The sequence below is a fragment of the Cygnus atratus genome, chromosome 2 (genome assembly GCF_013377495.2).
Source record: "Cygnus atratus isolate AKBS03 ecotype Queensland, Australia chromosome 2, CAtr_DNAZoo_HiC_assembly, whole genome shotgun sequence".
NCBI lineage: Eukaryota > Metazoa > Chordata > Aves > Anseriformes > Anatidae > Cygnus > Cygnus atratus.
The window spans coordinates 10,548,787-10,559,446 of NC_066363.1; the positions used below are offsets into that span (position 1 = coordinate 10,548,787).

The 10,660-nt window shown below is 42.7% G+C and overlaps 1 long non-coding RNA gene across 1 annotated transcript; it reads left to right on the top strand.

Annotated features, from left to right (window-relative positions):
- Positions 1–2,170: 2,170 nt before the first annotated feature.
- LOC118256915 (uncharacterized) lies at positions 2,171–9,124 on the top strand. Its single transcript, XR_004781390.2, has 4 exons — positions 2,171–2,368; positions 2,530–2,578; positions 3,468–3,526; positions 8,849–9,124. It is a non-coding gene; the product is annotated as an uncharacterized LOC118256915 (long non-coding RNA).
- Positions 9,125–10,660: the final 1,536 nt, after the last annotated feature.

The window sequence follows — 10,660 nt, forward strand, 5'->3', positions numbered from 1 at the left end:
TAAAACCTCTATACCTTCACTCCACCTTTATGGTGACGTATTTCAAAGAGGGAGAAAAAATGTTCCTCCGTGATTTTTCTTAGAGCTTTTTATGACATGATACAATTGACATGCTTCAATTGTAATGAAGAGATACCGAAGGAAGATTAGTCTCTGTAAATCTCATAAATGCCTTCATCTATGTCAATGCAGATTTAGAATCCTCTCTCCCAAACCCATCATCAGTGTGACAGACTAGGATTCTCATTATAGCTATATTTTATCTCCAGTTCTCAAATGACAGATGCAAGGTACCAGCTTCACAATAAAAAGTTAGTTGTGGAAAGCTGCAGAGCACAATTAGAGACAAAATATGTAATCTGCAGTGCAGCACGATTAGCACTGCCTCAGAAAGGGCTGCACAACTCTCCACTGCTCTGCCCTTCAGCCGTACTCCAGTTTGTGCTGAAACTGGTACCAAAACTCTATGAGCATATCTAGCAAATAGGTCTTAATTGTGTTGAAAAGGCTGGCAGATGACAGAGGAAAAATCTGCAGTGTCAGGCTTCTGAAGTTCTTGATATTGGAGTTATCTGCAATATTTCTATAATTTGTATCTTTCAGCAACTGAGTGAGGATCTAGTGTGTGCTCTCCCTGAGGATCATTAATGTCTGATCTTCAAGAATGGCTGTGTAAAATTTTGGCTAAAAGTGACATGATCCAAATGAAACAAAACAGCAAGGCAAGACTAGGAGGTACATATATTTCATAAAGATCTTCCTTTGTGTGAGTGTATTTGAAATCTTTTTTACCTTATCTCCATCATGCCTCTGACAGACTGCATTAAAATACATGGATTCTGTGGGGTGTGAGAGGGGAGGGAAGTGGTGCTACTGTGTCCCAGGAGGAGAATAAAAAATGGACACAGATTTGGGGTGTTTGCATCAAAATCTCTCTGGAAGACACTTTAACTGGTGGCCTGGGGATTGCACCTTGGGGGTGCCGAGGCTGAGCATCTCCATTCAGACAACCAGCAAAACTCTCCTGTGACAGCACTACCCAAAATGCTGCTCCTTTCTCAGGGGAAATCTCAGGATGGCAGCCCGCTGGGGCTGCCTGTGGTATAATGGCAACGGCTGCTGAGAAAGGAGATGAAGACCACAAAAATGTAATGGGGGTGTACCTACGGCCTGTATCCTAAGGCATCTATTCTGCCTCTTTTCTCTTCCACCCCATAGTAAAGGTGAAGACTGAAGATGCCATCCGGCATGGGAGGAGGTGGCACCCACACAGATAGGTAGAGGAAAGTGTTGCTGTAGAAGTGGATCAGGACTGTGGGGACTTTCTTCTCCTCCTCCTCCTCAGGGGATATTAATAAATAAAGCAAGGACCGTGGGGACCTGCCAATGAAGGAGGAAGGGCATGAAGGTGGGGAGCTCACCCACATGCTGGTGAGGAGGAAGGCACAGCAAGGCAAGCCACTGCTGTATGGGGAGGGTATGTTTGTGCTGCACGTTCCCTTCTCTCCCACCTGACATTTCTGCATCTCGCCCATACGCTCTCAGCTGCCTGAACCAGAACCCACAAGTGGTTACCTGGTGAAGCTTTCCAAACATCAGATTTTTTCCTCTGCAGAAGTGATGCCTCCCAGCTGGATCCTGTAGAAGAGAAATCAAAATATACTAAAAAAATAAAATTCTTATAGTTAAATGACTTTTTACAGTATCAGATTGAGTGATCAAAGGACAGGCCTTTTACTTGAAATGCTGTTATATACTTCAGCATCTTCTGATGCATCATCACACCATCTTCTAGCATTTGCATTCACCATTCACGAGAGTAGAGGGAAAAAGAAAAACCAAAAAGGGCCTAATAATCAGAGCAACAGGGTTTCAGTACAGGTTGGCCCTGAATTGGCCCCGAAACATAGTTATAATAGCTGGGACACTTAGAGATACTGGATTAAAAAAAAAAAAGAAAAACACTGAACAACTAGAAATAGACACTGGTCTTAGACTTAAAATGGGATTTTTTTAATATTTTTTTTTATGTGTCTCTTTGCTGTCAACTTACTGTTGACACAGCTCAACTGTCCTTACCTCAGTAAGTTTGCAACTGTCTGTAACTAGAAATCTGATTATTCATCCAGCTGAAATGAATCATTGCAATGTTTTGCCCTTGCTTAGTGAGTGTTAATGGCGACTCTAAAGGAGAAGCTCACGAATGCGGTGAACACTGTCATACTGGACACATAGAGCTGAGTGAAACAACAGTCCCCAAAGGATCAGCAAGCCCCGGCAAGTATTTAGGAGTCCTTAGGGCCAAGAAGGTTTGAGAAGGAATTTACTTATGGATATACAGCACTGCTACCTTTGCCCTGAGCTCCAGGTAAGCCTTGTGCAGTTACTCTGTGCCTTAAAAACCCTGAGGTTTACGCTCTGATGTTAAGGTGGATGCAGTAATTTACTTGGGGCATACAGAAAAGGCTCTCTACCCCTTGAACACTAGCTCTCCAAGACTCTTCCATAACCTCTTCCCTTTCCATTTAGGTACATACTAACTACTAATGCAATTTTCAAGTACAGAAGTCCATGTTTGGTAAGTTATTTTTGGTTATTCCATCTACTGAAATTCATCCAGAATCCAATCTACTATGCCAGCAATGTAAGACATGATGGCAATAGTGCTTAAGCATTGTTTTTCTGCTCAGCTCGTATTTCAGAGTCTCAAGTTAAATTCTACTATAGTTTTTGTTGTTGTTGTTGTTTTTATAATACATTTTTTTGTGTGTGTATTCTAAAATTCCAAGGTATCTGTAACTTCTTTAGAGACAATGGGTCTCTGTCTTCCAAAATTAACTCATTTCACCCCTTCATCAGCTTAGCACTAGCTGATACCCATGGTTGTTCCCATTACAAAAACATTAATGACTGATTTAAAGCACTTTTGTATTTTGGCTTAAATGTCCTCAGTGATTATTTTGTCAGTCTGTCACATCCATTGTATTTGGGTCACAGCAATACCCAGTGAACCAGGTTCATGGGCAAACTGTCACGAAGTTTGATGCTTGACTTAAGACTATGCCTCATACAGCTCTGCTATCCTAAAAGAATTAACTGCTGAAATCACTTTAAAGTAATTTTCTGTTCCAAATTAAAGTGCATCTTTGCAGCATAATCGAGTAATTTAATTTACAGACATAGTCATTATTTATGGCTTATCATTCATATCTTATAAGTAGTTTGCTGCAAACTACATTTGTAACTTTGATAGGTACATTAACATACATAATTTAAATCAATAAATTCTTAAAATTTGAACATCCATAATGGCCTACTTAGCAATCACTGTGACACCTTTAAAATGTAGTCAAAAGTACCATGATTGTCACACAGGCTGTTTGCATTATAGCACGTTTATATATTAATTTGCAATAGTAGCAATAGCGTCACCTAACATTTTGTTTAAAAATATGTTTCTAATATAGAATAAAATCATCAACAGGAAGGAAGGAAGGAAGGAAGGAAGGAAGGAAGGAAGGAAAAGGTAAATATTTGATGCCAGTTACATAAAGGATAGGAAAATATATCCAAATGTGAAAAACTGCCCACAGAGAGCTTTGGAGTGTGTTGAAATGTGCCTTGACATATGCGTAGACTAAACAGACTGCAGTGGTGGTTCATGCATTAAAAAACATGGATTTATTAGCATTTGTTTTCCATTTGTCTTGTAAAGTTTTGAGCATCGTCTGAATGAAAGTACTGACTATGTTTTCAACCCCTAACTCCCATGATTGCTCAGCAGACTTGCAAGGGGCTGCTGAAATTTCATGTACTGTATTTAATGCTCAAATAGCACAGAAACAGCTGCCTTAAAAACACATTATACAGAACAGCACAGTCATCCCTGCTGATTGAATCAACATTTTAATGTTGACCACCCAGTTATGATCCTGTGAAAATAATTAACTACACGTTTCAGAGCAACACTGCTATGCCGCTGCATGGATGTACACCAGTGGTGTAAATACTTGTGTACCTACAGAAAATAACTATAAAATACTTAAAGATAAATGAAGATAAATATAAAATTCTAGCAGGTCTATCCTGCTCTAGTTCTGTATGAATGCTGGCGATGAATCAAAGTGTGAGGCACTGACACATCAGGATGTATGGATGGATGTTGGTAGCCTTGAAAAGGCAGGAGCTCAGGAAGGGGCTGGGATCTGGGCAAGATTTGTCTCAATAGGCAGTGTGCAAGATGAGGGACACAGCAAAAGAAGGCAAGATGAGGGACACAGCAAAAGAAGAAACCTCTTACACCATCACATTAACCTTTTCTGACCTCTCCTTCTGCAGGCAGACTGGCTGTTCACCTTTCCTCTCTGGAGCACCTATAGGACTCTGTAATTTCATATATTTGTTTGTGCCAGCAGCATGGGAAATTATATCTAATTCCTCAGCATATCATTTTGGGCTCTCATGCTCTCAACTGGACAGCAGTCTCCACTGTTCACACTCATAGTTTTACCATATTTTTTTCAGTTTCCTCCTACCATTCTCTCCCCTGCCACCTCCTTGTGCCAGCACCTAGGGTACCACCACCCTGCCCATCAGGCTGGCCCAAAATCTGGCAGGTGCCTTTCCACAGCATCCTCCAAACAGGCTCACAAGCCGGCTTTCTGAAACGCTCTAAAACAAGGGTGTTAGAGGGCTTCCTCTCCCATACAGCAACAGTGACAATAATCTATGCTGGTACTATTTTGGTTCTTGGTTATTTCAATGCCTGTTTATTTGGCCTCAATAAAAATATATAAATAAATAAATATGTTGTCCAGAGAAAGTATTACTGAGAATCCGGATGATGCAACATTTCTGAGGTAAAAACTTTATGATGATATAAAAAGAGACAAATAAAGCAATCCCCCTCTGAGCTTGCATTTCTGATTTGCCAGTGACACATGGACAGTTTTGTGGGTTTTGTCCACCTAGATGTAAAGCTGGTGCTTTCAGCCTGCTGCCAAATTCCACAACAGAAAATCAGTATTTTTTCAATACTCAACTCCAAAGATAACAAATCCATGTCTCACTGTGAATCACCATCAATTCCAGAATTTTCTAAATGTTAGACTGACGATGCCCAATATTTTTTGTGTGTGTTTTTTAGTTTTCTGCCATTTTCACATCCCCAAATACAGTATCTCATAGTCTTCTCCTTCTCAGCACTGATAATGTAATGCATGGAGATAATGCATGCCATGGAGACATCAGCGATGTCTCGAGACAACAGCCTTTATTCCAGTTAGTAGAGTGTGGTTGATTCCCACATCTCCCTGAAATCAGGCCATAAAACACATTTTTATTTTTAAAGAGTGTCAGTTCCTAAGAAAATAAATAAAAATCCCTGGCAGAGACAGTGTTTGTAAAGCCTTGAGGTCTCCAGCATTTTATTAGAGCTCAGTCTAAAAGTGTTGGCTACAAAGATTTATGCTGAGGGTGCTGAAAACAATCTTCAGAGAAGAATAATAGTGTCATAAATGACAGTGCTGTAATAGTCTGCCTGCTACGTTCACTGGGTAGTTGGCAGTAGTTAGAAAAGTAACGGTGATAAGAATTGTGCTGTTCATCAAAGTGGCACTTGTTTACCTGGACATAAGTGGTGACAGGAGAAGGACCAGTGATGGGGTGTGATCCTCGTGTAGTGGGCTGGCAGGGAAGGCAGGCAGGCTGGAGTGGAAATTGGGAGCTTTCTCGCTGTGTGAAGCACATGGGATGTTTCATCCCTACGAGTTTTAGCTGTGATGCTGATGAACTTACCAACAAATTAGGATCCAGAGATAGCACTAGTCCTTTGGTCAGGAGACAAAATATTTGGAGTTTGAGTCTCACCTACATCCCTCCTGGGGTTTGATATCACACAAAGGTCTCTTTAAGGCCCCTGGGCCTGCCTGCTTTGCCTGCAGGCTGCAGGGCCTGACTTTATAGGCCTGACTTTACAGGCCCTAGAGGCACTGCATGAATCACAGAATCACAGAATCATCTAGGTTGGAAGAGACCTCCAAGATCACCGAGTCCAACCTCTGATCTAACACTAGCAAGTCCTCCACTAAACCATATCACTAAGCTCTACATCTAAACGTCTTTTAAAGACCTTCAGGGATGGTGACTCAACCACTTCCCTGGGCAGCCTATTCCAATGCCTAACAACCCTTTCAGTAAAGAAGTTCTTCCTAATATCCAACCTAAACCTCCCCTGGCGCAACTTGAGCCCATTCCCCCTCATCCTGTCACCAGGCACGTGGGAGAATAGACCAACCCCCACCTCACTACAGCCTCCTTTAAGGTACCTGTGGAGTGCGATAAGGTCGCCCCTGAGCCTTCTCTTCTCCAGGCTGAACAATCCCAGCTCCCTCAGCCGCTCCTCGTAAGACTTGTTCTCCAGACCCCTCACCAGCCTTGTCGCCCTTCTCTGGACTCGCTCGAGCACCTCCATGTCCTTCTTGTAGCGAGGGGCCCAAAACTGAACACAGTACTCGAGGTGCGGCCTCACCAGAGCCAAGTACAGGGGGACAATCACTTCCCTAGCCCTGTGGGCCCCACTGTTTCTTATGCAAGCCAGGATGCTGTTGGCCTTCTTGGCCACCTGAGCACACTGCTGGCTCATATTCAGCTGCCTATCAACCAGTACTCCCAGGTCCTTCTCGGCCAGGCAGCTTTCCAACCACTCATCTCCCAGCCTGTAGCTCTGCTTGGGGTTGTTGCGCCCCAGGTGCAGGACCCGGCACTTGGCCTTGTTGAACTTCATACAGTTGGCCTCAGCCCATCGGTCCAGCCTATCCAGATCTTTCTGCAGAGCCTTCCTACCCTCAAGGACTGCTGATGGGCCACAGGAACGCTCCTGCCATGCTCCTTTCAGCTCGAACAGATGTGGTAAGCACCTCATGTGAGAGACTGGATGTTGTCCACTCAGCCCCACAGCCTCAGGAGATGCGTACATTACGGAGATGACACAGATATCAGACCTAGGCACTTAACAGGATTAAGGAATAATTCTAGCGGCTGAGGGAACTGGGGTTGGTTAGTCTGGAGAAGAGGAGGCTCAGGGGAGACCTTATCGCTCTCTACAACTGCCTGAAAGGAAGGTGTGGGGAGCTGGGAGTCGGCCTCTTCTCACAGGTAACTAGTGATAGGACTAGAGGAAATGGCCTCAAGTTGTGCCAGGGGAGGTTCAGGTTGGAAATGAGGAGACATTTCTTCTCAGAAAGAGCAGTCAGGCGTTGGGACGGGTTGCCCAGGGAGGTGGTGGAGTCACCGTCCCTGGGGGTGTTCAAGGAAAGGTTGGACGTGGTGCTTAGGGACATGGCTTAGTGGGCAACATTGGTGGTAGGTTGATGGTTGGACCAGATGATCTTGATTTGATCTTTTCCAAATTTAACAATTCTATGATTTAATGATTTCTATGAAAGAGTTTCTATTTAATGATTTCTATGAAAGAATGCAGATATCCAAGTCCCAGCTCCTGTGAATTTGGCTCTGTTTGTATTATTCCCATTTGTTAAAAAGTTGATAAAAGATCAAAAGCATTGAGATAGCTGTAAAAATGTAATGCAGAGCCCGAATCCAATGGCTGTCAGTACTGCAGATCTTACAGACCTTTTCTCATTCAATCCGCATGGAAGGTACCCTCTGGTACTACACTGTCCTGTGGGGCATCCTTGGATTTTGGACAGCACTAGCTCTGCCTGTGTGTTTTCGCTGCTGGAAAGGATGTGAGGCTTTCCAGGGTAGTGCCCTTCCCGAGGAGGAGGTGGAAGTCATCCTCTATTAACTAGACCCGGCGAGGAGGAATTATGCAGGAAATTATGAAAAATACAGGAAAAATGCATGCATAAGTGGTAATATTCTTCAATAAATAATAATATTCTAAAATATATGTTGCTGATATTCTGATAAGGTAAAAATTACTGATCTCTTTATAATGCACTGCTCCTCCAGCTAAGTAAATAGAACAAACTAAGCATCGCTTGCCTGCCATCCAATATAGAATAGGAAGGGGTCAGGACCTGAGAGGAGAATTTTAGTTGTTTGGAAAATATACAGATTGAAATGCTCTAGCTCTTCTATTTTTTTTATCTTATTCTTTTAATAACAAGCCAGTCTCTTTATGGCTTTTTCTAAAAATAAATGTGTTCAGGAAAACAGTGCCGGGCGTAAGCTGGAGGTATGCCTGGCTCCCAGTCTGTGTGAGGTGTGAGTCCCAGATGAGGATGCTGGACTGCTGCCAGGCTACTGCAAGTCGTGCCTGAGTGATGGTGACTGCCTCCAGCACCGGCTCTTTCCAGTAACAACAGCATTATTTACAGCTATGCACACATTTCCAGATGGGTCTGGAGGGTGAAAAGCAGTAGCAGTTACACTTGCATTGACTGAAACAGTCCTTTTTAGCTTATGATCCTTGCAAAGCATCTGGTGTCTCTGTTGGATTTGGCAGGGGAAGGGCTCATTTTGGGAGAGGGGTCCAAGGTCCCTGGCCCCTGAGGGGAGGTGTGCTGAGGCTGCAGCTCATCTCTCTGCATGCAGGAAAAGACTATTCTCTTTTTTCCCCTTTTTAGCAAGGCTAAAATCAGCTCACAGCTTTCCAAAGTTTTGCAGAAGAGTGAAGTAAATTCATATCTACACAATAAAATTTAAAGCCTTGCTTTGCGTTATTAGTTCTATAAATCTCTCCCTTTTAAAAACACTGCTACAGGGAAGACACACAGGACTAGACAGCTGGCTTCTAACTTCATCTGTCAGCAAAAAAGCCTATTTTTTGGTAATATTAGAGTAGCATAACACAATTCCCTTGGTTTCTCTCACTTGCTCATAGGTGGAACCCTGCCACTTGGAGCCATTCCTCTCCCGGGTGGAACAAAGCACTGCAAAAATGATCTTTACAGAAGACAAATCCTGATCCTATTAAATGGAGCAAGGAAGAAGGAGGTATCTTCACCACCTCTTTTAAGAGAGGATGAACTGTCCCCTCATGTCTCTCCACTATGGAAAGCTCTCTTATCTTACGATGGGTAAAATCACAGTCCCCAATCCAGAGGTCAGGTTGCATTTGTGAAGCTCTAATAAATATGGACAATATTTTAATAACAAATTACTTTTATTTCATTTTTCAATACCTTCATGGAAACCAAAAGGTCAGGATAACACCAAGAATAATGAGGATGTGGCCCTAAATTGCCAGAATGCTACTTAACAGCTTTGGACAGGCTGGAAAACGGAGATTATAATTGTCTCAGTGAACATCAACATGGAGAGAAACTAAAGGTTGGGACTAGCATATGGCTGCTGCACAGAGGTTAATGTACCCTCTACTCCACAAAGCTCCTAGGAAATATAAGTTATCCCAAACTCAGACCAATTTGGGTACAAGATTTCTGAGAGATGGATGAAAGGGAGTCTTTTTTTAGTTTTTCTGCAAATGCAGCAAAGAGTGACTGTATAAGTCACACTGGAAAGACTTCTGAAATCCAAAAGTACAATTTGAAGTCAATTCCAAAGATTTTCATCTACATCAGTGAGATCATGATTTATTCCTTTCTCTAAAACTTATGTGTAAGGGACAGAGAGTGGTGTCCCACAGAGACAGGGCCTGCACTTGGTGATTGCTGATGGGGGAACATTTCCGGAGCTGATCAAGGAAAATTAAGTCACTTTTACAGAGTGGTTGCTGAATTTCAGCTAGCCTCACTTCTCACATACAAATCCTGGTCATCTGGGTTACTCATGTGTGCGGGTCAGAATTCAGGCCCATCAAAACTCAGAAATGTTTTTTCCTTTGGGAAAATGAGGTTAAATGGAGTGAGTGCTTTGTAAGTTCAGCTGGCATGTATATGATTTGCTGCCGGTGAACGTGCCATTTGCTCATCTCTCTGGGGATGGTACTTGCTGACAGCCTGAAGTCATAAATGAAATGATTTTGCTCATGTCATCACCATCCCTTCTGGCCACGGTTTTGCTGCACCTACCTATCACACAGCCCTGATGATGCATGATATGCTGCCGAGAGCTGAAATTCTTCCCTCTGCAGAAAATAAGGCATAGACCAGCCCACTCCTTTTCAGCTCTGTCTCTTTAACCACCCTGCAGTACAAGCTGAAATGAAGCATCCTTTTAAATGTCTTTTGACACTTTCTATTACAAACACAGTATGGTGCTCCTGCTCCTCACTGGTGTCTGCACAACCTGCCCATCTTCTTCCTCCATCATACAGACTCTCAGGGACCAGGTAACTGGCACATGATGCTGTGTGCTCCTATGGAAGAACAGAAATAGCCAAAATATGCAAGCAAAGATCATCATCCCATCAGCTGTCTTTGGAGACTAGCAATACTACAGGAGGAAGAAAAACTGAAGGAGCTCAACACAAACTATTGAGGATGAAATCATTGTAGAGTCAGGGAGTGAATTTAAGCCTCATTTGCTTTGGCTGTCGGTTCTGTGTATGGTTTGCACACAATAGATACACATACACACGCACAAATATATATATATATATATATACAATGATGTCCACTGTGCAAATGCCAAATTGAACACAAATACCATTTCAGGTATTTTTGTTGTCATTGTGGTTGGTAACAACTGCTTATCATTACAATTTGAAAAATTACTAAATCCTGAATGTCTG